This window comes from Aedes albopictus, chromosome 1, assembly GCF_035046485.1.
Source record: "Aedes albopictus strain Foshan chromosome 1, AalbF5, whole genome shotgun sequence".
In the NCBI taxonomy this organism is placed as follows: domain Eukaryota; kingdom Metazoa; phylum Arthropoda; class Insecta; order Diptera; family Culicidae; genus Aedes; species Aedes albopictus.
The window spans coordinates 257360381-257387703 of NC_085136.1; the positions used below are offsets into that span (position 1 = coordinate 257360381).

The 27323-nt window shown below is 41.9% G+C and overlaps 1 protein-coding gene across 2 annotated transcripts in view; it reads right to left on the bottom strand.

The window, feature by feature from the left end:
• LOC109400449 (uncharacterized) overlaps positions 1-27323 on the bottom strand; it is a 364886-nt gene that overhangs the window by 174337 nt on the left and 163226 nt on the right. The gene's annotated exons all lie outside the window — the stretch shown is intronic.

Sequence of the window (27323 nt, forward strand, 5' to 3'; positions counted from 1 at the left end):
GTTCTCTGTGGTTGCTCTTCCCCCCGAGAGCAGCTGGCACCTGACCCTCTTCAGAGCATATGCTCCAACGGACCCGGACACCTGGATATCGGCTAACGGCAACTCATAATGGACCCCCAATCGGACTGGAAAAGGAACAAGAGTCACACATCAACATCCTCGTGCTCATCATTCTACCATGATAGTGTAGAAAGTGAAAGCAGCGCAACGGAATCCAGTTCGATCTAGTAGAATTATAATAGAATACATTTAGGAGCTGTACAAAGTGTAAGTACAGCTTCCAATTGGAATCGCTCACGCAGTGCCCTGGTGGACAAAAGAGCTGTAAATTAGGTAAAGTGATTGAAGAATGCAAAAAAAGGAACAAATTCTGAAGGAATCCCATGAGCTTTTTCAAGTCTTAGTTTTTTTTATATATAAAGTTGGACCACCCTAATTATATGAGCCTCGGACCTAAAAAGAAAAGAAAAAACTGCCGAGCAAATTACTACCAGTAACATGGCCAGTAATCACACCCAGGTAATCAATAAGCAGCTAAAATGGCATTAATTCAGCACTATATGCGCCTTTGCAGCAGGTCTGCTGCTATCGAACTGTCAAATCCAAGGTCAAATCGGCTACCAATCGAGTACACCACACGATTCCGTAAAATTACATTTCCTTAATTGCTATCTCTGCCAACCCCCTGAAGAAAGCGTTAGTTCTTGAAGCCGGTTCGAACGGGCTCGTTTACGAAATTTCAGCCTGCCTTTCAATCTGCTACGTGCGCAAGCAAACTTTGTCGTACGAATTATCGTGCATTTGAGAAACGATCGTTTACACCTTTGTTCAATGCGTTTAGTGTTCTATATTAAATTTATGCAGTTCAGTATCATAATTTACATTTTATATAACTCATTCTGGTATCATAATGGCCAATTTTTCCGAACTGGTTCATTATGCAACTGAAATGAGTTGCATAATGAAAAATAGTTGAATAATGTTCATAATGCAACTCATTTGAGTTGCATTATGAACATTATGCAACTCAAATGGGTTGCATTATGAAAAAATCATTGCATAAAATTTTGAATGGAACTCGTTGCAAAACTCGATTTTTTCAGCACTCTTCGTATTTATCCAACTCGGCAAGCCTCGTTGGATAAATGTACGACTCGTGCTGAAAAAATCAACTTTTTGCAACTCGTTACATAAATAACTATTACAAGACGCACAAGCATGCAAATACATTTCGTCCATTTAAAACAATGCTGAACTCAATTATATGTGAATGTCACGCCTGCACCAACAGAAAAAATCACAGTTTTCAGCTTAATGCAACCGCCCATTCAAATCAGCACCACGTCCTGCACCAAATTTTTGGCTTCACGCCAGTTATATGTGGATGACAGCCATTTCAGGGGATTGATCTCTGTCTATAAGAGGTTTGAGTTCAAACAAAAGCCCTCACGTTGAGCTGTTGAGCTGGGCTCAAAGGGAACCTCTTCAGGACCGCCCTTAACGGAGCGATTAGAACTACCAGTAAGATACAATTCACTAGAATAAAAAAAAAAAAACAATAGAATTATTGACAAGCAACCTTGTCTACTGATTCAATACATTCGCCCCAATAAAACATACCATTTCAATGTTTGATGGGATTCCAAGCCTTTAGATAAATTTTAGATTACCGTACGAATATGAGTAAAGCATACTCGTGAGTGAGTATCTGCACGTCAATACTCACGAGTGAGTGTGAGTTGTACAGCGCTTACTCAAATGTGAGTAATACTCACGGTGAGTTTAAGGTGTACTGCTCATACTCACCATATAGCCGAGGTGGTAAACGCACGGGTATTCAGCATGACCATGCTGAGGGTGACGGGTTCGATTCCCGGTCGGTCCAGGATCTTTTCGTAAAGTAAATTTCCTTGACTTCCTTGGGCATAGAGTATCTTCGTGCCTGCCACACGATATACACATGCAAAATGGTCATTGGCAGAGGAAGCTCTCAGTTAATAACTGTGGAAGTGCTTATAGAACACTAAGCTGAGAAGCAGGCTTTGTCCCAGTGAGGACGTTACGCCAAGAAGAGAGAGAGAGAGAGAGAGAGAGAGAGAGAGAGAGAGAGAGAGAGAGAGAGAGAGAGAGAGAGAGCTCATACTCACTCGTGAGTTTGACTAGTTGTGTGAGTACTCGCTCATTTCGCAACACTGGTTGAATCGATGGAGAATGTTTTTCAAAAATCTAAGAAAAACATGTAAAACTAATAGTCTGTATCGGCTGCTTTTGATTTTCCAAACCGAGCCGGAACAAGGGAAGCGTGATACATTACTGAATGACGAAAAGCACAGTCACTGAGGCTTACGAGGGGGAGGAAGCTTCTAAGAGGATTTGCTCTAAACTATTTAAGAATTTCTCCAATAATGCCTCCTAAGATTCTTCCAGGTATTTCCAGGATTCCCTGTTATTTCCCCGTCCCTGAAAATACTCTTCCTGCAAGATTACTCCAGAAATCTGTGTATAGATTCCTCCGAAGGACTCCACAGAAATCTTTCTGAGCCGTCCTTCAACACTACTTTGATAAATGTCCTCGAAGATTGTCTCGAGAAATTTGAGAGGTAAAGTTTAAGTTAAAATACACATACATGAAAACTGAAAAAATCTCACAAAATTTCTGGATAAGTTTTCGATGATAGAATAAGTATTAAATACTTTTTTCTGTAATCTTCGAACGGCCGATTAATGAATGAAATCGAAAACTATAATAGTTAACAGTTCTCGATTGTTGACAAAATTTTCACTGGTTAACTTTAGTTTCAAGCACCTAATTTTCAAAATGGTTCGCTCTTCACTCACAGCTAAGAGAGTGAATGAGAACAGAGATGAAAAAGAACTCAAAAAAGTGTTCAAAAGTACTTTTCAGTTTTCTTCCTTTTCAGTTTTAGGTTAGAGCTAGGGATAGGACACAAGCTTAACATTAAAAAAATCAATCTTGACTTATGCGAAGCAAGAAACACAGAGCTTCAAAACCCTATTCCATTCACTCGAAAGGACACCCCTGAAAAGGGATTACCGGATTTGATGGCGATGCAAAAACTTTGATTGCCTCTATGCTCGAAGAATGTAAACAAAGCAATTTCCATACTTGACATAAATAAAGACATTTTCCATTCAAATAGTTTGGGGGGTTTTGGGAACGTCTCTGGTGGCGGAGTTCCGTCAGTCAGCCCACCAAGGCAGAGATAACAATGCGAAAATAAACACCGTCCGACGCCCTCATGACAGCGATAGCTGACGAACGGACGGACGGGTGGTAGCTTTGGAGGACCCTACAAGGGGCGCGACACTTTCGCTCTTTGTCACATTGCTCCCGACATTTATTGGTCCACTGGGAGACGTGAAAGCGTTTGTCATCTTTTTTTTTGCGAACGTCTTCGTCGCCGTCGTCGTCATCGTAATAGCCATCATCATCATCGTCATCGTCATCGTCATCATCATTGTCGTGGTCGTTTCTCGTTGAGCTTGTCGCTGTGAGCATAATATCCTTTTGAGGGATTTTCTTGCTTCATTACTTCCTCCACTGCACCACAGTACATACTTTGGTCCTCCGTCGCAGGTCGTAATACGAAGTGCGGAATCAAAGGCCGACGACGCGTCCACCAACAAAAGCAAAGCCAACAACAACATCGAATGACGGCTTATCCAATCCGTCGTCGCTTCCTTTTTCCATCCATGTACTCGTTATATCGGAAGTATGATCCCCCATAGAATGATGATGGTGAATGGAAAGCTAATATATACTCTGCGAATGTAATCCACGGAAGCCCCATCTAGGAGGCGGGCCGGGAAGCCTTTGGAAATCCAAATCGAAACATGGCAATCAATGGTTCAGTTGCTCTATGTTGATGCTTTTTTGATTTGCTAGATAATCTGTTTACATAGAAGGAGTAATATTGCGGAAAAATAGAAAAAATCCAACGGGGTTGCGGTGGTTTCGACCGCCGCAGTTGTTCCGCAAACGTCAAAGCGCTCGGTGCACGCTAAAAAGCACTCACTCAGTTGTTTGCCATAAAATTAAAAAAATAATGAAATATTTTCCGCTTTTAGGTTTATGGAATCATAATTACTGCTACAATATGTAACTTATTTTTAAACTGAACTTGGTGTAGTTTCAGCACTTTTGTATGCAGCTAAATGCCATAAAACATAATTCAAATTTTCGACAATTAATTTTTGTTGCTTTTTATAGTGTGCAGCAGTTTGACGTTTGCGGCACAGGTCTTCTTTGGCTTCTTTTCTCCGCCAGGTTGGATGATTTCTTTGGATAAGCAATATGGGAACGTTCAATTACGTCCAACATTTGGGGGAGTGGGGGTGGGGGGGATTACGAAATTGTGACAGTACGTGTATTAGATATAGGAAAATAGCGTGACAGAGGGGGGAGGGGGGGTCTACAAATCCTGAAAAATGATGGACGTAATATTTGAATCTTCCCTATCAAGGGTAAGTATAAGCTTCTAGCTCTGCCGTCTATCACCCATTGCAAGAGAGTTCGTGGCGCAACAACGGACCAGATGTTCGCCATCCACCAGGTGTTGTAGAAATACCGCCCATACATCACTTGTTCATCGATTTTAAATCAGCGTATGATACAATCGGGAATGCGGATTCCCGGATAAGATACGATTAATCAAGATGGATCGAGTGATGTGTGTAGTTCGAGTATCAGGGAGACTCTCGAGTCCCTTCGAATCTCGCAGAGGGTTACGGCAAGGTGATGATCTTTCGTGCTTACTGTTCAACATTGCTTTAGAGGGTGTAATTAGGAGAGCGGGGATAAACACGAGTGGAACGATTTTCACGAAGTCCGTTCAGTTGCTTGGTTTCGCTGATGATATTGATATTATAGCTCGTAAATTTGAGACGATGGCGGAAACGTACATCCGACTAAAGAGTGAAGCCAGGCGAAGACAAAGTACATGATGGCAAAGGGCTCCAGGGAGGAATCACCGCGCCCGCCACCCCGAATTTCTATCGACGGCGGAGTGCAGATGGAAGACGGGACTTGGAGAATGCCAATGAACGACGAACTGCATCAGCTGCTGAGAGAACCAACCATCGTCCACACCGCGAAAATCGGGAGGCTACGGTGGGCGGGTCACGTCATCAGGATGTCGGATAGCAATCCGACTAAAATGGTTTCTGCGAGTCATACGACCGGTACAAGAAAACGTGGTGCGCAGCAAGCTAGGTAGGTCGATCAAGTGGAGAACGATTTACGGACCCTACGCAGAGTGCGGAACTGGAGACGCACAGCCATTACCGAGTAGCATGGAGACAACTCCTATGTACAGCAGAGGACACTCAGGCCTTCAGTAGGTCGGCTCCAGAGGCACTCAGGCCTTAGTCTGACCGGTAAGGTAAGTAAGCTTCTAGCTAAAGATACTATATGCTAGGGGAGATCATCATACTTCGTTCTGCATGGTTCTTCATGGCGTATTGTCCCAACTGTTACAGAACCTGCCTACCAATTTAGTGCTTTACTCTCAGAGTTAGCAAACATGAGCTTTCTTCGGTAATTGAAAATAGGATCCTAAGCGTTATCTAAATTCTTGGTTAAAGCTCAGTTTCGTTGTTGAAAATGCTTTGACATCCATGTGCACAACAGAACATGTGCTCGATGAACAAGATAACCATGTGCGACTGTGGAATCGAGTTCGGTTCCAGGCCTGCTGGCGACGTAGATAGTCGAGTGACTCCGTAGCTTGAAGGAATAGAAGCGCCCGTCTAGCGAATTGGGAGTCGTGAGTTCGAGTCTCACCGGAGTACGTGGATTTCTTTTCATAATTCAAATCTCAATTTGTTTATCGAGCACATGGTCTGTTGTGCACATGGATGTCAAAGCATTTTCAACAGTGTAATTTCCCACATGGCTTGGTCAGCCAAGACAAAATCAAGAAATTGACACTCAGTTTCGTATTTGAAAGCAATCGCTCAAGAAATTTCTTGACCGATTCCTATTAGAAACTTTCTACAGTGACTGCCATTTGAATTGACATTTCTTCGCAACTACGTACTGCGATCGATGAAAACCCGTTTCTTGAGCGATTCTGGCAAGGAATTTCCCATTAGACCTGTGCGCCGACTATATTTTGCTCGGCGGCGGCGTGAGGGCCATTTTTGGCCGGCGGCGGCGGCATCTTCGGCGTCACGCCGGTGGCAGCTTTCGGCGGCGGCGGCGTGAATCGGCGTGACCAATATTTTACCATAATGTCAACATTGGCAAAACAAAAAAGTTGTCATTACGCTCTAGAATTCGTAGTCTGAGCTTTTTCATGACATTAACTATTACGTTTAAATGATTTTCTATATTTCTTTTCGGGTGCGTCACAGCGACAAGTGATTAGACATATTGTGACATTACCCGTACCCTTAGTGTAGTGCATGTTGCATTATTTCATTACAAATGAAGGGCAGAAATTTGAAGAGAAATCACCAAAGGAATTCCAAGAGGGAATTCTGAAGGAATTCCAGAAGGAATCCCCGAAGAAATAACAGGAGAAATCCCCGAAAGAAATTTAGGAGGAATCCTCAAAGGAAGAACCCCCCAGAAAAAAACCCCGAAGAAATTCTAGGAGGAATCCCCGAAGGAATTCTAGAAGGACAGGAGTCGCCAAAGGAATTGGCGGAGGAAGCTCCAAAGAAATTTTAGGAGGAATCCTCGAAGGAAGTCCAGAAAGGATCCCCGAAGGAATTCCAGGAGGAATCCACGGAGGAATTCTAGTAGAAATCACCGACGAAATTTAAGAAGGAAATCCCGTGGCAATTCCTGGAGGAATCTTTTAGGAATTCCATGAGAAATTTATAAAGGAATTTCAGGAGGAATCCACGGCGGAATATCAAGAGGAATCCCCGAAGAAATTTCTGATAGGAGGAATCACTGAAAGAATTCCAGAAGAAAAACCTAAAAGGAATTCTAGGAGGAATCCTCGGAGGTATTCCTTGAGGAATTCCCGAAGGAATTCCAGGAATCTCCGAAGATATTTGAAGAGGAATTTCAAGAAGAAACTCCAAAGGAAATCCAGGAGGAATTTCCGAATAAATTCCAGGAGGAATTCCCGCAGGAATTTCAGGAAGAATCCACGACGGAAAATCAGGAGGAACCACTGAAGAAATTTCAGGAGGAAAGAAGTCCAAAAGGAATCCCTGAATGAATTACAAGTGGAATCCTCGAAGCAATTCCAGGAAAAATAGCCGCAGGAATCTCCGAAATAATTAAAGGAGGAATCTCCGAAGGAGGAATCTGCGAAAAAACTCTAGATGGAGTCTCCAAAGAAATGCTAGGAGGAATCTTCGAATTAATTCTAGAAGGAATTCCAGGATAAATCTCCGAAAGAATTCTAGGAGGAATCTCTGAAAGAAGTCCAGAAGGAATACCCGACGGAGTTCCAGGAGGATTTCCTGAAAGAACTCCAGGGGAAATCCCTGCAGGAATCCTAGTGGGAACCCCTGAAGGAATCTCCGAAGGATTTTCAAGAGGAAACCTCGAAGGAGTTCCAAGAGGAATCCCCCTAGGAAGTCCAGGAGAAATCTCAGAAGGAATTCCAGGAGAAATCACCAGAAGAACTCTTGGAAGAATCTCCGAAGGAATTATAAGAGAAATCACCAAAAGAACTCCAGGAGGACTCTTGAAGGAATTCCATGAGGAATCCCTGAAGGAAATTCAGGAGGCATCTCCGAAAGAATTCTAAGCAAAATCATCAAATAAATTTCAGGAGGAAAACCCGAAGAAATTTCAAGGGAAATCCACGACAGAATATCAGGGGAAATCACCGAAAGAGTTTCAGGAGGAATCCACAAAGGAGGTCCAGGTGGAATCCTCGAAGGAATTCCAGGAGAAATTCCAGAGTTAATTCTAGGTGGAATCTCTGAATAAATTTCAGAAGGAATCCCCAGAAGAATTCCAGGGGGAATCTCCGAAGGAAGTTCAGGAGGAATCCCTAAATGAAGTCCAGAAGGAATACCCGGAGGAATTCCATGAGGAACCCCCGAAATAATACCAGGAGGAATCTCTGAAGGAATTCTAAGGGCAATCACAAAAAGAATTCCAGGAAGAAACCGCGAAGGGTTTCCAAGAGGAATCCACGATAGAAGTCTAGGAGGAAACTCCGAAAGAAAATCTAGGAAGAATCCCCGAAGGAATTCCAAGAGAAATCCTCGAAAGAATTCCAGCAGAAATTCCTGAAGGAATTTTAGGAGGGTTCTCTGCAGATATTCCAGGAGGAATTCCCGAAGAAATACCAAGAGAAATCCTCGAAGGAGGTTCAGGGGAACTCCTGAAAGAAGTACAGGAGGAATCCTCGAAGAAATAACAAGAAAAATCCCTGCAGGAACTCCAGGGGGAATTCCCGGAGGGATTCCGGTAGGAATCTTCGAAAGATTTCCAGGCGGAATCCTCGAAGGATTTTCAGTGGAATCTCTCAAATGGAATCTTTGGAGGAATTCTTGTAGAAACTCCATGAAAGATCCCTCAAGAATATCCTAAAGATATGCCAGATTATAATCCTAAGGAAATTGTTGAAGGAACTCCTACAAAATTCCCTGAAAGAACTCCAGTAGGAATTCCTGAATGAGCTTTTGCAGAGATCTCTGATGCAACTCATGGAGGCATCCGTGAGTCTTCCTGGAAAAATCTACAATCTGAAAGAACCCCAGGAGTGAGCCCTGGAAGAATCACTAAAGGAATTTCTCGAGGAACCCCCTAAGGATATCCTGCAGGAGTCTTAGAAAGTTTTCTTATGTAGGAATCCCTGAATAATCTCCTGGGGGTATCCCTGAATTTTCCTGGAGGTATCCTCAGATCCTTCTATAAGGTTGTCTAAAAGAACTCCTGGAGAGATTTCTGAACTTCTGTAGGAATCCCTGAGGATTCAGGGGAAATCTCTGAAAAAACATCTGCAAGAATCTCTGAATCTCCTGGAGAAATCTTTGAAGGAGCACTAATATCTGCAAGAACTCCTGTACGAACTTCAGAATGAATCTTATTTCTAAGGACCTCCTGCAGGAATTCCAGAAGATGCTTTTACGGAATTCTTGATGGATTTCCAGGAGGCAAAAGTGAATCCTCCTGAAAGAATCTCTGAAGGGACTTCTGGAAGGATACCTGAGCGAACTTTTATTGAAATAGCTTAGGGAACTTCTGAAGGAATTCCTAATGAACACCTGGAGGCATCTCTCCTGGAGCTATTAGGGAGATGCCTGAACGAACTCCTGGAAAGATCACTGAAGGACTTCTGGAGCAAGCTTTAAAAGAACTCCTGAAATAATCTCAGAAAAATGTTTAAGATGCATTCCAAAATAATTCCAAGAGATGCTAAGTAGAAGCAATTCCTGTAGAAACCCTTGATGAAGCTCCCGGAGTGATCCCCGAAGGGCCTCCTTGGTTGATCCCTAGAGAACGTCAGGAGAAATCCCTTGTTGGAATTCTTGAGGAATTTCTGAAGGATCTCCTGGAGGTATCTCTGAGGAAACTCCAGGACTAGTTCCTTAAGAAACTCTTGTAGGAGTTCTTGAAGGAACTTCAGAAGGAATCCCTCTCAGACATCCTATGAGAATTCTGGAAGGATCTTCTGGATGAATCTCTGATGTATCTCTAGGATGAATTCCTGAATCCTCCTGAAAGAAGTTCTGAACGAACTCCTTTCGAGATCTTCCTGAGATCTTCTGAAAAAAAAAAATCAATTCTGGATCTAAAAAAAAGGAGGATCTGCTGGAGGACCTGCTGAAGGCAACACAAATCTATCTAAAAAAAAAAGTTCTAGGAGCTTCGTTTTTTTATGGACACTCTGAAATTCTGTTTGAATTTCTTCAGAAGTTCTGCAGAGTTTTTCTAAAACAATCGAAAGAAAAAAAATAGGCCAAAGTTCCAATGGCCAGATTTCAAATTATTAGATTGTACTGTTTAGCATTTAATCACTAAAGTTATGCCCTTATGATATTATAATAAGGGCATAACTTTAGTGATTAAATGTTTATATTGATATTCTCTTAAATAGTATCATTTCTCAAATACAATCTGTTTTTGCTAATACACGTATTACATTTACAGATGAGAAAATAGATGATGAAAAATCAATTATTGCAGTCAAACTCCTATGATAGCGATCGTGAGAATTTTTTATCTCAACTATATGTTAACTTAATTTTGTTCATGAACAAAACGGCGCGAAAAATGAAAATCGGCGGCGTGACAAACAGCGGCGTATGGCGCGCCGCCGATACCTCGGTCGGCGTCGGCGTGGGACAAAAAGTGTCGGCGGCGGCGGCGTGGCGCGGCGGCGCACAGGTCTATTTCCCATGCATCAAAATAGGCCGTGAAATTCCTTCTGAACTGCAAACAGCTCTTAAAGTTGCCTTAAAGCTAAGTTTCCGGTTACCAAGTAGCACTCAAGTAGGTTTTCTCCTTTTCCCACAAGTAATTTTGGCGGTGTCCGGCCATTTGGCCGAATGCCATCTGGCCAAATAGTCGTTTGGCCGAATGCCATCTGGCCGAATAGTCGTTTCGGCCAAATGGCATTCGGCCAAATGGCATTCGGCCAAATGACCCGGAACCAATTTTGACAACTGAACCAGTACAGGAAAAAAATGTCAAATTTCCTTACGGAATAATAGAACGGACTATTTTTCACGCGAAAAAGTGAAAGATCATCTGCTTTGCGCGTAAAACATTGGAACCACAGTCAGGGATGGGATCATTCATTTGCAAAGAATTACATTCACTTGCTACTATCTCAGTTCAGAAGCATGCTATCAAAAAACAATGTATGGATGAATCTAACCTTGTAGATTTATCTGAAAGTTTGCCGAATGACATGAACTAGCTGTGAAGGCAACTCTCCACGCCGTGAATGTAAATTACATTCACGCCGTGGAGAGTTGCGTTTGCTGCCTTCTGTTGACTTAATTATTGATGCTTCGCTATTACATTGTTCTACAAAGTTTTAGGTAAAACAAAAATAAAAATGTGTTGCATACATTGATTTTTGCTACGATGTTTCTGAAGCGAGTTAACAGCAAGTGAATGTAACTGATTGCAAATGAATGATCCCATCCTTGACCACAGTTATTAATTGAAGGGCTTTTCTTTGCCTGCTATTGCATGAATTTGTACATTGTGAGGCAAGCCCAATGATATACTATGCCCAGGGCGTCGAAAAAAAAAATTCCCGACCGGAACGGGAATCGAACCCGCCGTCTCCGGATTGGCGATCTATAGCCTTGCCCACTAGGCTAACTACACTGAACGGCGGCTTGCGGTGAAAATTACTATTCTGAGGGTCAATTTAAATGCACAACGCCACTAAATTTGTGCAGACTGAGTTTCGTTTTAATTCAACAGAATTATGTTTTCAATTTTACCATGGACTCGATTTTCAATTAAAAAAAGTTTCTGTTGGCAACCGGATTCGAACCAAGAATCTTGACATCACCAGGCTCGCACGCTACCACTCAGCTATCGAACCGGTTGATGTGAGAAGAAGCAAAACGCACACAAGAAGCGTTGGTGGGTCGATGATCATGTTTTGCCATGGTAAATTTAAAAACATTTTTGTGCTTGTCATTACTGCAAGGCTCCTTTCAGTGTACAGATAATAACCCCAATTATTAAATATCTTACGCGAACGGTTGGACATAACATCTGCCCCTCGTTACAGCTATAGAGATAAGTGACATATCAACACACGAACACTAGCGCAAGTTTTTCCTCACACAAAAGTGCACGCCGATTGAAAGGCTATTCAGATTGCATATGCAAATATTACCCAATCGAATTGGGTAAAACGGGTAAATAATGGTAAAACTAACGTCCGGGGCAAGAGTGCAAATATTTTCCTCGCAGTTACACAACTACATCTACAAAAAAGGCACGCATACATTTGAACGTGATTACCTCTATGGTTCTACAAATCCTGGCTTGCGATGTACAAACCTGAAAAAGAAAGAAGAAAGTTTGATTAGTACAATAACTCTTGTTTTCTCTTGTAGTACTTTATCTATATATATCTTCGTTCATGCAAACCAACAAGCACAGACAAACAAACGTAACTCTTAGATGAGATTCATCAAAAACTTTTGTCCGGTGTCTTTTTCATAAGCACACTGGTAAACAAAAGAAATCAGCTGATCACATCTGTCTCATGGATAGCCTTATAGATGACATTGCAGCCCAATATTGTTTGTACAGTTGAAAATCGGAATTTTTGACACGCGGAAATCGATTTTTCTCCTGAACTGTGCGTCGGACGTACGTCGGACATAGTGCACTGGATAGAGGACCAGGTCCGTTGTGCAGACGTACTCCTCCCAACGTTAGGTTTCACGTATAAAATTGAAAAAAAAAGTCATTGTCGCGTGTGGGGAAATTTGGGGCTCAATCGCGAAGACAATATGGGGATGAAAAAGAAAGTCTTGGTGCAACCGCTTGACCACGGCAAGTCGTATTTCTGTGTCTGCGTAAGTTCGTGTGATGTCAGGGTATTTGGAATATGGGCTATCCTAGATCCGGTCAACCCAGTCCATTTCTGCATACAATCATGGCCGACAGAGGAGAACCAGAAGATGGAAGGTCCATGTGCCGCGTTAGTCAGGAGTTACATCTTGCAAACGATGTGGCTTAAGTATAAAAGTGTCAAAAGCTTTTTGGCAATAAAGAGCACAAGGTAATCGTGATGGAATGGGTCAAGCAGGCGAACTTCCGACGGCACATCCTGATGTTGTACAACGCTAAGGGAATTGATTCTGAAACACTTCTTTAAGACGATCGGAAAGGGCAAGCGGTGCATCGTGGGAGAAAATCTCAGCTCAGGACTTCTACCGTAGATGACGAAGCTGTTTTAAAATTGATTCACATCTACTACCTTGTAACCGTTGAGTTACAATTATCCCAATATTGTTTTCAATTTGTGCATTTGTTGAGAAACTGTAGAGTTTTTATAGATTTTATTCCATGTTGGGTTTGTAGGATTAGTAGAAAGATATTGTATAGTTTGTGTTATGGGATGTTATGTATGGGATCAACGGGCTTAAAAGGGCAGATGAAATCAACTGTGGTATGAAGGAAAAAGGATTAGAAATGGATGGGGTGGTGATAATCAACATGGAAGGAAAATGAAGGGAGGATGGAACAAATGAAAAATGAATGGATTGGCTGGATATAATTTCGGAGAGTCGGTGCAAGGCATTTGAGCCAAGTGATTAAAGTGCCTACAGAGCGCAAAGTTCCGTGTGTAACCCTGAAGCGAACCACAGTGTGAGGCAAATAGTTCAGCCAGGACCTTTGTTTGGATTACATAATCCTCAGATTGCCCCAGCGAACTGTGCACGTTCGGCCAAACCAACGATTTCGTTGGTATTGGTCTAACCGACAAGAACCATTCCTCTAAGGCTCCGTAACCGCCGTAGTGAGAGATTTCTCGGACCGTGATGTCCTAAGTGTCCAGGAGAACCCTCCTCGGCGTGGCCAATACGGTGTCGTCCGTGGCCCGTCGATTGCGTCAACGAAGGGAACGCCGTAGACCCCCATGCTACGAGGACCAAGCCAACAAGTCGCCATCTTCCAACTCACCACCGCCAAACCAGACCTCACCTGCAGCAGCGAGCGCTCGCCAACGTCCAGCAACGCCCCGGTACGTGCCAGAACATCGATCCTCACACCAAAAACTAGCCCATATTAGCAGCAATAGCCCAATAAAGTTCAGACACCCAACCTCAATACTAACTGGAAAAACTTGTAATTAAGTAGAAGGCACGAAATGTTGCTAATTGACAAATTGAGAGATGACATTTGTGAAAACAAAATCGCATTCTGGTGGGATTCGAACCCACGACTCCGTATTCGCTGGACCGGCGCTTTAACCAACTAAGCCACAGAACAGGTAATGATTCTGCGATCACTGATGCAACCTGGCGGAAGATTAAGGAGCGCAGAGAAGGAAAAGCCGTGATGTCTGTAAACTTCGAACGTTCCGATGTCCGACGAACCATCGACATCTGAGCGTCAATCACCTGGAATACGGCTCATTACTCGTGCCAACTCTGAGGCACCATTACTGCAGGATATTGAAATAGCCATCCGAAACAAGTCCAACAAGGTTTCCGGGATCGATCGCATATCATTTAAAGCTGATCCCATGAGGGATCCCATAAGGGGTACCCAAGTGTCTAGTCTAGTCTAGTCTAGTCTACACATACACAGCCATCCATTGGAAGAATCCTGGAAAATGATAGAATCAACTACTTCAATCATTTTTCTTGTCATTATCAATACTTGCAGTACATCGGAGATGTATTACCTGAGTGTCGCGGACTGACTCAATATGCTCTCTCAGCGGGAGCCAAACATTGAAGATTGAGGTTATGTTGAACCTTTTGAACCTGTGTGATTGATTGAAGAGTATTGGTATCTAGGTGCTGCGGATGTAATCAAAACTGTTGTCACGATATCTCCATTTGCCGCTGTCAAGCAGTTGGAAAGCGAGAAGAAGAATAAACATTGGTTTGAGCCTATTTCAGCTAATTTTTCAACAACTATCCATCAAAATTTCCATCGTGAATGGAAAATAGTAAACTTTTAACACGAGAACAACATTGGAATAATGGTGGATTGATCATGTTTACCATTTCCGAACAGCGTCGCGACGGCGTGTTTGACAACCGCGCTGAGAGAGGTGGTTGCAAGAAAATTGAACGCTCGTGCGTGTTTACAAGCTGTGTTCCGGGAGTTTGTAGGTGTGTGTTAGCTAGCTTGAAAAATAAAACAGCTTCTATTCGCACCACTCAGTGTATTACAAGTATTGAAGCGGCCAGGCCTACTGTGCAGCGTTTAATACATTTCAACAAACCATGGAACAGCGACATCTCGTCAGCCGCTCCTTATAGTATTTAGCTGGGAGGGAGAAACCGACACGAAAAATGTGTGTGTCACGGCAAGCCGAGATTTCGCTGTCATGAGCTGTCAAAGCGAGCCCAAAATCATAACAACGCTTTCTGCGGACGAAGTTGAGGAAAGAGCGTAACTGGTATTAATATTTATTTCACATTGAAATCATACAAGTTCAATTCCATTTTCTTCTCATAGAAACATAAGATAATTACAACAACTTACATGTTTCGTAATAAAATTCAATCAGTAACGAGTTTTTCGCTGTTTTGAACAAACATTGAGAATGAATAACAGTAAAACATTCATATCTACTTCAGTCCTTATTCAAGGTTTGTCCGGAGAGGTGAAGGTTACACACCAAACAAAAACGAGCGATGTGCATGCCGGCTGTCTTGATGGTTGTTGACACAATACAGTTTTCTTGAAGTATGGTGAAGTTTTGTTTTACATTTCGTGTGTAGTATCTAGAATACCCAGGTATTTAGTATGGATAAGAAGTAAAAACGTTGGGAGTGACGGTGCTAAGAAAGTTAATGTCACTCCATTGAAGCTCTCCTTCCCGGGATGGGGCATAGGAATTTACGCCTTATGCCCTGGCTCGAAAGCCTAGGCTTATGCGCCTTTGCTCGCTCTCTGGAATGAGAAAGAAAAATGATTACCCCTTCCCCAGCTGTACCAAATAACCCAAATTATAAGTCAGAGAGTAAGTAGCAAACTCTCGAGAACAAAAAGTAAAAAATAAAAGTGAATTAGAGACAACCCAAAATACTACCCAGAACACATTACAAACAAAAATATGTAAACCAGAACGAACTCACCGGGATTTTTATTTTGACTTCTTCGCTTGGGCGGTTCATAACACCAACGTCGACAGTGTGGTACGAGTAGTTTACGCAGCAAGGTGCAGAATGAAGAATTTTACAGCACGAGTCGTACATTTATCCAACGAGGCTTGCCGAGTTGGATGATTACGACGAGTGCTGTAAAAATCGAGTTCTGCACAGAGTTGCGTACAACGTTTTTTGCAATTTCATAACTTACCACCTCAGGATAGTTTTTAACAAAATTTTACCACAAACTGCACACTGATGTTCATAGCCAATAGCCATGTTTAAGACAGTCTGATCATAGCAGGTTGTACTGTGCAGTTGTCACAATTTTTCAAACCTGCGTCCAGAAAGCACCAAGAAGTTGACCAAAACTGAAAACAGTGCTGTAATGGTTCATTACGCAACGCAAATCAGTGCTGTAATGAACCATTACAGCACTGCTAATTTGGTGTGGGAAAGTAGGCCTTTTCCTGTCAGATTTGCGTGAGGTAAAACAGCATATTACGATGAGAAATTGCAACAAAATATACGCATTGCTTTTGAACGATGCTTCATCATTTCGCCACATTTGAAATTACTGATTTTCTTCCACCGTATATTCCGTAATCGTCAGTGCGAAATATGATTTCTTTTTCCAAAAACCTGTTGTCATATTTTTTTTATTCATCACTGTAGGCACTTTGCAGACAATTTGACATTTCACACTTTTTCAGGAATTTGAACGCTCATTCAAAACCAGAGTACTCCTCGGTACAAATTCAACATGATGGTATCAGTAGTAGATTAAATTTCATGGTCCGAATCGAAAATTCCATGCATTGCTACCTACAAATTTGTTTTTATTTTTCACCAAAGATTTCCACTGATTTTAATTTATCAAGCTTCATATTAACACAAATACAAATGTTAAACTTCTGTTGGGTCACTTGCGTGTATTTTCACCAATGTTCATTACACTATTCAGTATCAGATAAACGCATTTTGGAAAAGATTTATTCCCATGAATTTTCTCTAAATTAATAATTTAGGCTGGATTTTATGCCAGGAGATCATGTGTGGGTCATACGGTCACGATCCGTATCAACCTGGAGCAGTTCGTCGATTTCCAAGAGTCTGCTGATGTTCGTTGACTACGGAAAAGCTGTCGACCATCTGAACCACAACAATCTATAGGGCGCCCTTTCCTTGGAAGATGGGAATTCCGGATAATATCATCCACCTCATCGAAGCCTGGTAGCCCCACAATTGAATCTCGAATACTGAGGTCCATCGACGATGCCATCAGTGTGGGAATTTAGCTGATGGTTCTCGATGAGAATCGCCCAGCGCAGCGACACGATACACTGCACGTCCGACGTGGTCGAACGCTGACCAAAGAAAGAGGAAGAGTCGTAGCCTGCTGTGATGTCGTCAGCAGCTATCACTCGATAGCGTGGGCGTTACCCTGGGTGGGGAATGTGCGTGCGTTATCAGTTGTCTGTTGACATATTGGGGGATAAGACTCTAAACACACTGAGAGATGCTTATGCCAGACATATACCACACAATCAGATACCGATATCTACAGAAATTCGAGAACGTAAAGGGAGGTGGGTCGGCCACACACTATGAAAGGTCGGAGACGAAATCTGCAAGCAAGTGCTGGATTGGAATCCGACAAGACATCACAGCAGAGGCAAACCCAGGGGTTTGTGGCGACGAAGCTTCAACAAAGAAATCAAGGAAGCCGATAGGAATCCGACCTGGGCCATGTCAAGGTTAAAGCGAGCAGCAGCCCAGAATGGAAACTTTTACGATGGCCCTATGTATCCCTAGGGGTGCTCCACTATGAGTAAAAAAAACGTTAAAGCAATCGAATTTCATTCGATAGGTGAAATCTTAGCACGTTGCATTTATCAAGCGTATTGAGTAAGTATATGCCAAAGTGCCATAGGAATTAGCACAGAACCCTAGAATACATCTTCCTGGAATCTGAACTCAGCTAATTTACATTCTGGCAACGACTTCATTGGCTCCCTTTATAAGTTTACACTTCATTAAATTTATATAACATCGTTAAAAAACTTTCATCGCCAATCTGCGCCAGATGAGGTAGTTTTGCCACGGGCGGGTGATCATCACAACCTCGAACTCATTTCACGGGGTAGAAAGCACATCGATTCACTTTTATTACGGCCGATCTGATGGCGGGCGGCACGGGGGCGACAAAAAGTTACGTTCTACATCATCCAACAGCTGAAAGTCTCTCTAATAAAGACAAATCAATCAATCAATCATCCAACATAACCGCCTTCGCAGAATGCGAATATGTAGGGTGCTGCTGGTAGGGAAGTTTTATACCTAATAGCAATAACGACGACAAACGTTAAAGTTTTCCACTATGAATCGACTGATCAGGGTGTAGGTAGCACTACTGTAGCAACACATGATGGAATGGTTGCCACGTTGGCGCTGCCGCGCCGGAGGCTCTTCTTTGATTGCGCTAGTGCTCTTCCACACATTGTTTGTCGAACAGTTTAATTATACGCTGCGTGCGATGTCTGCGACACCCCCCTCCCAAGAGGTACAGAGTCTGCTCCCTTTTACCCCTTGTTGATTTATGGAGTCTGCTGGTTCTAGATCTGACTACACCGCACTAGCAGCCATCAGACATCATCAGACGAGAATCACGTGCGAGTGCGGTTTTCCTGACGGCGGTGCATCCATCCCAGCATAGGATACATAGGGAATCGCGCCACTTGGGCAGTGGCTTCTATATTCGTCTATTTTCTACTATAACTCAGTCAAATTTGAACCAATTGACACAACTTTTGAAATGTGGTGAGATAGGTATAGTATCTACCCGTGTACAACATTTCAAGTCAATTGGTTAAAAATTGACTGAGTTATAGTGGAAAACAGACGAATATAGAAGCCACCGCCCAAGTGGCGCGATACCCTATTTACATCCAGGATTCATTTTGATTGGCGGTGAATGCTATGTGGTTTGGGAAATCCTGAATCCATCGCACACCTTCCCAAGAATCAGGGTATTTTAACCAATAGTGAACCCCTTAGTAGCTATGCTCTGATCATAAAAACAGTATGATTTTCTCCTTTTCTTCGTTATGGCTCTACGTTCCCACTGAAACTTGGCCTGCCTCTCTTCAACTTAGTGTTCTTTGAGCAATTCCACAGTTATTATTTGAAGGGCTATCTTTGCCTGCCATTGCATGAATTTGTATATTGTGGGGCAAGTACAATGATACACTATGCCCAGGGAAGTCGTAAAAAGTTTCCGACCCGAACGGGAATTGAACCCGCTGTCTCTGGATTGGCGATCTTGCGTACATCCCTGAAAAAATGTTAGAAGGATTTCGGAAATTTCCAAAGGAACCCTGAATGAATTTTTCAAGAAAACCTGAGAGGAATTTCTGAAGAAATTATTTGAGGAATTCCTGGAGCAATCCCTGGAAGAATTCCGAGAGCAATCTCTGGAAGACTTCCTGGATAAATCCCTGAAGAAGCAACTAGATGAATCCCTGTTGTAATTTCTACAGGAATGCCTGGAGGAAGCCATGTGAAATCCCTGGAGGAATTCCCGGAGGAATCTCAGGATGAATTTCTAAAAGAATACCTGGAGGAATTCCTGTATAAATTATGAGACGAATATCTAGAGAAATATCTGAAGAGATCTCATGAGGAAATCCTAGGAGAAATCCTAGATAAATTTTTGGAGGATTCCTTGTAGGAAATTCTGGAGAAACTCCTGGAGGAATTCTGGGAGGTATCCTTAGGGAAATTTCAGAAGGAATCCTTGGATGAATTCTTGAAGAAATCCCTGAAGGAATTCCTGGAGGAATCCCTGAAGCAATTCCTTGGAAAATCTCTAGAGAGAATCCTGGATGAATGCTTGGAGAAACTTCTGAACAAATTTCTGGCGTAACAAATTTTGGAGCAACCACTGGAAAAATTCCTGAAGGAATCTCCAAAGGAAGTCTGGGTGGAATTACTGGAGAAATTTCTGAAAAAAATCCCTTGAGAAATTCCAGGAGGATTTCCTGGAAGAACCCTTGGAGGAATTTCTGGAGGATTTCCTGAAGGAATCTCTGGGAATATCCCTGGAGATCGTACAGCAGCAGCCGACTCCGAGCAATGCGAATATAAAAACATTCGTTTTGGGTGGGAGTTTGTTGGATCTCGCTCCAACGTCGTCGGCCGGCGTCATCCCGAGCAGGAATGAATAACTGCCACATAACTGGAGCATACCAAAGTCAGGTATCATACCTAGACAAGGTATTGGTCAGTTATCCAGGTATTGGAAATAACTTTTTTTGGTATTTTGTAGGTATTGATGGAATACCTCAACGAGTTATTGGTTTGGTGTTGAGGACTGCTTGAGGTATTATTCAATTATGGAAAAATCGCTATTTGTATGGAAAAATCGCCGATTATTATTTAGGTATTGCCATACCTGATGTCATTATTCACGCGTTATGCACAGAATACACACCAGTTATTATTTTAGGTATTTTACCTCTTATGCAGGGCTACTTAATACCTCATTCAGGTTGTAGGTATTCGGTTTTCCATACCCGAGTTAGTTATTCTTCAGCTATTTTCTCCTGCTCGGGATCACAGGCTGCTTCAAACCGATCAAGCTGCGAAGCGTGTGCAGAAGCAACCCATTGAAGAGCCACCGCTTGGACTCCGCAGCAGCCTGATCATGTGTTGGGCTCCCTTCACGCAGCAGAGCAGCGCACAGCTACTATTCATTTTTGTTATATTTGTATCGACCGTACTAGCTATAGTGTATATCGTCATATCACCACCGTGTGGAGCACTGCCATACGGTGGTGCGAATAAATAGTCAAGTCCAGTTTCGAGTAGTGTTTCTTCTCCACCGCCCGGGGCAATCAAATCAAACACAACGTGGGGCTAGACATCCTGGCCGAAACATTCGTGGAGAAATACCTGCAGGAATCTCTGAAGCAAATCCAGGACGAATCTCTGGTGGAATTCCTGGAGGAAAGCTAGAAAAATTCCTGAAAGTATTCCTGGAGAATTTCCTGGAAGAATCTCTGAAGAAATCCTTAGATGATTTCCTGAAGAAATTCTCGTAGGAATTCTTGACATAATTTCTGAAGGATTTCCAGGAGCAATTCCTGGAGAAATTCCTATAGGAATTCCTGATGCAATTCCAGGGATATTTCCTGGAAAAAATCCTGGAGGAATTCCTAGATGTATTTCTGCGGAAATTGCTGGAGGAATCTCTGGAGGATTTCTTGAAAGAATTGCTGGATAAATTTCTAGAGGAATCTACAGAGGGATTCTGGGAGATTTCTATTTCATTTTCTGTTATTTTCTATTTCTGAAAAAAAAACTCATTGAGAAATTTCTGGAGGAATTTTTATCGGAATTCCTGGAGAAATCCTCGAAGGAATCCCTGGATGAATTCTTGAATAAATTTGTGGAGAAATCCCTGGAGGAATAGCTGGAGGAACCCATGATAAATTCATGAAGATATTCCTGGAGAACTTCCTTGAAGAATTTCTGAAGACATACATAGAGAATTTCCTGGAAGAATCCTTCGAGGAACTTCTGCAGGATTTCCTGGTGGAATCTTCGAAGTATTTCCTGGAGGAATCAATGGAAAAATCCCTGGAGAAATTCGTATAGAAATCATTGGAGGAATTCCTGAAGGAGTCCCTAGACAAATTGCTAACATAGTTTCTGAAGGATGTCCAGGAGTCATTTCTGGAGAAATTCCCGAAGAAATTCCTGGGGTAAATCCTAGAGGAATTCCTGGAGGAGTTCCTGGAGAAATTTCTGGAAAAAAATCCTGGAGGAATGCCTGGAGGAATTCCTAGAGGTACTTCTGTGGGAATTGCTGGAGGAATCTCTAGAGAAATTCTTGATAGAATAGCTGGATAAGTTTTTAGAGGAATCTCCAGAGGAATTCTGGGAGATTTATATTATTTTTATATTTCTGAAAAATCCCTTGAGAAAATCCTGGAGGAATTTCTAGCGAAATTTATGGAGAAATTCCTGCAGAAATCCTCGAAGAAATTCCTGAAGGAATCCTTGAAGGAATCCTCGAAGAAATCCTTGAAGAAATTTTATGAAGAAATCCCTGAAGGAATCTCTACAGGAAGAATCTTCGAAGGATTTTTTGGAGGAATTCCTGGGAAAATCCTTGGAGAAATTCGTGGAGAAATCCCTAGAGGAATCCCTGAAGCAATTCATGAAGGAATCTCAGGAGAAATTCCTAGAGATTTGCCTGGAGAAATTCCTGAAAAATTCCTGTGGGTAATCCTGTAGAATTTCCTGGAAAGATTTCTGAAAGTATCCCCAGAAGATTTTCTGGAAAAATTCCTAGCATATTTTCTGAAGGATGTCCAGGAGCAATTACTGGATGAATTTCTAGAGAAATTGTTGGAGGAAATCTTGAAGAAATTCTTGGGGTATTGCCTGGAGAGTTTCCTAGAGGAGTTCATAGAGAAATTCCTGGATAAAATCGTGGAAGAATGCCTGGAGGAATTCCTGGAGGAATTCCTGGAGGTTTTCTTTTGGGTATTCCTGGAGGAATCTTTGGAGCAATTCTTGCAACAATTACTGGATAAATTTCTGGGGGAATCTCTAGATGAAACCTGGGAGAAATTCTGGAAAAATCATCTGAGAAATTCCTGGAGGAATTTCTAAAGAAGTTTCTGGAGGAATTCCTGGAGAAATCTCCGAAGGAATTTCTGAAGGAATCCCTGGGGCAATCCTTGGAGAAATCCCTGTAAAAAATCCCTGAAGAAGTTCCTGGAGGAATTATTAGCGGAATTCCTGGAGGAATCCCTGCAGCAATTCCTGGAGGAAAATCTGGTGGAATTCCTGTAGGAGTCTCTGAAAAAATCCTTGAAGGAATCCCTTGAAGATTTCCTGGATAAATTTCTGTAGAATTTCTGGTGGAATTCTCGGAAGAACCCCGGAAGCAATTACTTGAGGAATCTCTGGAGGAATGCATGGAGGAAGTCCTGAAGGAATGCATTGAGGAAACCCTGAAGGATTTTTTGGAGGAATTTCTGAGAAAAATCTTGTAGGTATTCTTAAAGGGATCCCTGGAGGATATCCTAGAGAAATGCCTAAAGAAATTCCTGAAGGAATCTCACAGAAACTCTTGGAGAAATCTCTGGAAGAATTTCTTGCGTAATTTATGGAGTAATCTCTAGATGAATTCCTGGAGGAATTTTAAGAGAAATCCCTGCAGAAATTCCCAGAGGAATCGCTGGAGAATTCCTAGAGGAATTCATGAAGAATTTTGTGGATTATGCTAGTGAGGAATACCAGGAATAATTCCTGAAGAAATCGCAGATGGAATTCTAGGAGAAATTCTGGAGGAATCTTTAGAAGAGTTCCTGAAAAAACTCCAGAAGGAATCCCGGAAGCAATTTCAAGAGAAATTCTTAAGGGAATCCCTAAACAGTTCCTGGAGGAAGTACTGAATTAACTCCTGGAGGAATTCCTTAAAGACTACAAGGAGGAATTCCTGAAGGAATCCTATGAAGAGTTCCAGGGAGAATCTTTGGGGGAATTTTTAAAATAAGATGTTCCAGAAAGAATCACAGAAGTAATTCCACAGAGTTAAGCCCTACAGAATTTCTTGGAGGAATCCATGGATGAATCCCTGCAGGATGTCCTGGATATGCCTGTAGTGATTAACGGAGGAATCTCTAGAAATACTAAAGGAGCAAACTCTAGAAGAATTCCTGGAGGAATTTCTGGAGGAATCTCTAGAGGCATTTCTGAAGGAATCACTGAGTTTTTAAGGGAATCCCTGCAGCAATTTCCAGAGGAATCCCAAGAATTAGGAATCTCTGAAGAAATTCGTGGAGGAATCTCTTGAGAAATTCCTGGAGGAATCCCAGGAAGAATTCCTGAAGAAATTGCAGGTGGAATCCTTGGAATCCCGGAAGCGATTTCTAGAGGCGTTCTCTAGAGAATCCCTAAACAGTCCCTGTAGAAAGTACTGGATTAATACCTGGAGTAGTTCCTGAAAGAATTCCAGAGGAACTTCTGAAGGAATTCTAAAAAGTGATCCTGGGCGAATCCTTGGAGGAATTTTTAAAATAATTCACGGAGTTCTTCCTGAAAGAAACACAGTAGAAATTCCCGAATGAATCCCTGGAGGAATTCTTGAACGAAAACCTGGAGGAATTTCTGAAAATCCCTGAAGAAATCTCTGAGGGAACACTTACATAAATACCTAATAGAATTTCTGTTGACGGGAATCCCTGGAGAAATTCTTGGAGGAATTATCAAAAAAGCACTGGAACAATCACTGTAGGAACCTCTACAGAAATTCCAGTAGAAATTCCCGGAAGAATGTCTGGTAAAACCCATAGAGGTATTCATGAAAAATTCTCTGGAGCAATCAATGATGGAATCACTGAAGGAAACTATGTAAAAAGTCCAGGATAGCCGGGGCCCGTGGCGTAGTTGGTCACACGTTCGCTTCATATGCGGATGGTCATGGGTTTGATTCCCAGCCCCGGCACATGCAATTTTTCGTCAGTTGCTCTTCACCGAGAGCAGCTGACACTGACCCTCTTCTGAGCCTCATAGCTCAAACGGACTCGGATACCTGGACATCGGCGAATTGCTACTCATAATGGACCCCCAATCGGACTGGAAAGGAACAACGGCCACCTATCATCCTTGTGCTCATCATTCTACCATGTAGAGTAGAAAAGTGAAAGCAGCAGAAAGGCAACCAGTTCGATAAAGTATAATAGAATACATCTAGGCTCTGTACAGTACTGTAGGTACAGTTGTCAATTGAAATCGCTCACGTAGTGCCCTAGTGGACAATAGAGCTGTAAATTAGGTTAAGTGATTAAGAATAAAAAAAAAAGTCCAGGAGAAATTCGTCAATACATCATTGCAGGATGTATATAAAAAAAAATCTGTAGAAATCGTGTGATGAATTCTTGAAGCATTTCTTGGAACAAACCTTTAAACCATCACTATCGGAATCCTGCAAGATGCCCATGGAAGAATTCACGAAGGAGAACCTCCTGAAGAGGTCCCTTGTGGAATTTCTAAAATAATTCCTGAGAAGTTCCTGAATAAATGCCTAAAGGAATTTCTGAAGGTGTCCTTGAAAGAATTCCTAAAGAAATTCCAGGTATTTTGCTCATAGCATGACGTTTGTTTGAATTGAATACTAGTGAAAATTCGTGTAGCAGTAGCACATAACTACACTCTATAGCAGCATATAATTCTACTAAGTCTTTCTTTTTCCCTACCGGAACCGGTTCCGGCATATCTGGAAAATTTAAAGAAAATACCCAATATAAAGTGAACATCAAATGCAAAGACAAAGCCAAAGGAACCATTATCTGTCATAATCAACTTGATGTACAGAAACCATCATCAACATAGAAATCCAATGGAGTCCTGGAAAACGTAGTCCAATGAATAGTATTTGATTTACATGAACAATCCTCTAAGATAATTTACCTTCATCCTTTAATCCCATTCACGATACGGTCATAGCGCCTCCAACAGCACTGACCACCAGAGCAGCAAACTTGTCAATTTACAATCGGTGACGAAGCTCTAACTTACTACCGAGCGGACAACCTACTACTGCTCGGTATCACCCCCTTAGGCCAGATGATGTTGGCTAACTAGCAGCTTATTACGAAAAGTGAAATTTTCACGCTCCACAGCGCCGTAAACATCCGCGCGCACCTTGGCTTTGACGACGGTGCAGTGCCACCATCGTCACGACGAATTATGGTGTTAAGCACTTTTGTCAATTTATACGCGCCTTGATGCGTCACTCGGGTTATTATGGCAAGGCACTGTTTGATTTCCTTGAATCCAGTTAGCAGACATTGTTGAGAAAATGAATTCAACGTTTTTAAATTAATCATCTATGTCAAAAGCTATCTTGTAAATCAACAATACTAATAATTGTTGTTCGATTTTTATTTCGTTTATCACGTATTTTCATTATTATCATTATTGATATCACTTTTATTGTTTTTATCATTATCACCTATTAGTGACTATCATTGCTACTATCATTATCAATTTCATTTTATGATTTTCATCATTGATATCCTTCATGACTATCACCTTATGTTTTATCACTATAACTATCGAAATTACATTATCATTACCATGATCGCTTTTATCGTTATTATCAGTTTCACCTCCAAATCACTATCATTGTTGCTTTAATTATCACTTTCATTATTACTTTTATGATTATCATCACTAATCTGATAAATAGAAGTAATGACAGTGATAGTGACGATGAGTGTTCATCACTATCACTGTCATTGCTTTTATCACTATTACTATATCTATTATTATAATCACCGACAAATATCATTTTCAGATGACTCAAATAGAATGGTCAAGCTATCTGACCCCAAGCACTGTACCACCCTGACAACCAGTCAACCATTAAACACCCTATCGCCGCCACTAAACTAGAGTAGGTACCTCCCCAGCCGAGAAAGTGCCATTAATTACCGGGTGAAAATGAGGCAGCGATGCCAGATGTCTTTGATCGTTCCCAAGCACTACGGTACCGTAAGGCTACACGGGGCGTGGTGGAAAAGCGACAAAGATGATTCTTGTGCACTATAGTCATTACTGGAGCGACCCGACCGGCGCGCCGTGGTTGAGGTTGTCGTCATCGTCTTCAAGGCAATAAATAGACATTATGTATATCCGTGGGATGTCGTTTCGTGTTTCGGGGAAAACCGAACCAAGATGATGCACTTTACACAGAGCAGGAATCATGCTATGTAAACTCCATCGTGGTAGGAAATGTATGGTCTTCCGTCAGTTGAGGTACTAAACAAACATGTATCGAAATCGAAAGAAGGGGCAAGTAAATTACCACAGGGGGGAAATGGTGTCATTGTGTCTCGAGGTTTGTACGGCGAAAGAAAGTGAGAGGTACCTACTGCTTGATTAGTCGGATTCAATAAGTGCCATATTCGCTTCGCATTCGATGTCTATACCAACCCGCGATAGCGGTATGCTAATTGAGAGTGAAAGTGATGCGATAAGTAAATACCACATTTCGCACGAATTAAGGATGGAAAGTGGAACTGAAAAATTGAACGTAGGAGCCAAGTCTGTAAAAAAATACTGCCATTTCTCAGAAAAGTTAGCTCAATCCTGTTGAATTTATGTTTTTTTTTGCTGTAATAGAATAATGCTATCTGTGTCTTAGAGGCAGAATCGAAAAGTGGAAGGAAAACCCGGAAAGACAAAGTAATACAAGTGCAGAAACGGGAACAGAAACATACAGATACAGAGAGCAGGAAAGATGAAGAAGCGAGAGTGCAAGGAGAATCAAAAGTAGAGCAGAAGTATTTCAAATCAGGTGTAAAGAAGTAAAACGAGCACATTAAGAAGCAGGATCTATAATAAACAGAAAAATAACCTAATTAATCCACTAAGTGGTGATGGCGCCTTTCTCAAGTGACATGTTGATAACCTTTAACAAATATCCATTTCATGGCACCAGAAATCATAACGTTTACATGGCTTTTGATGTTTGAATCTTAAACTCTTAA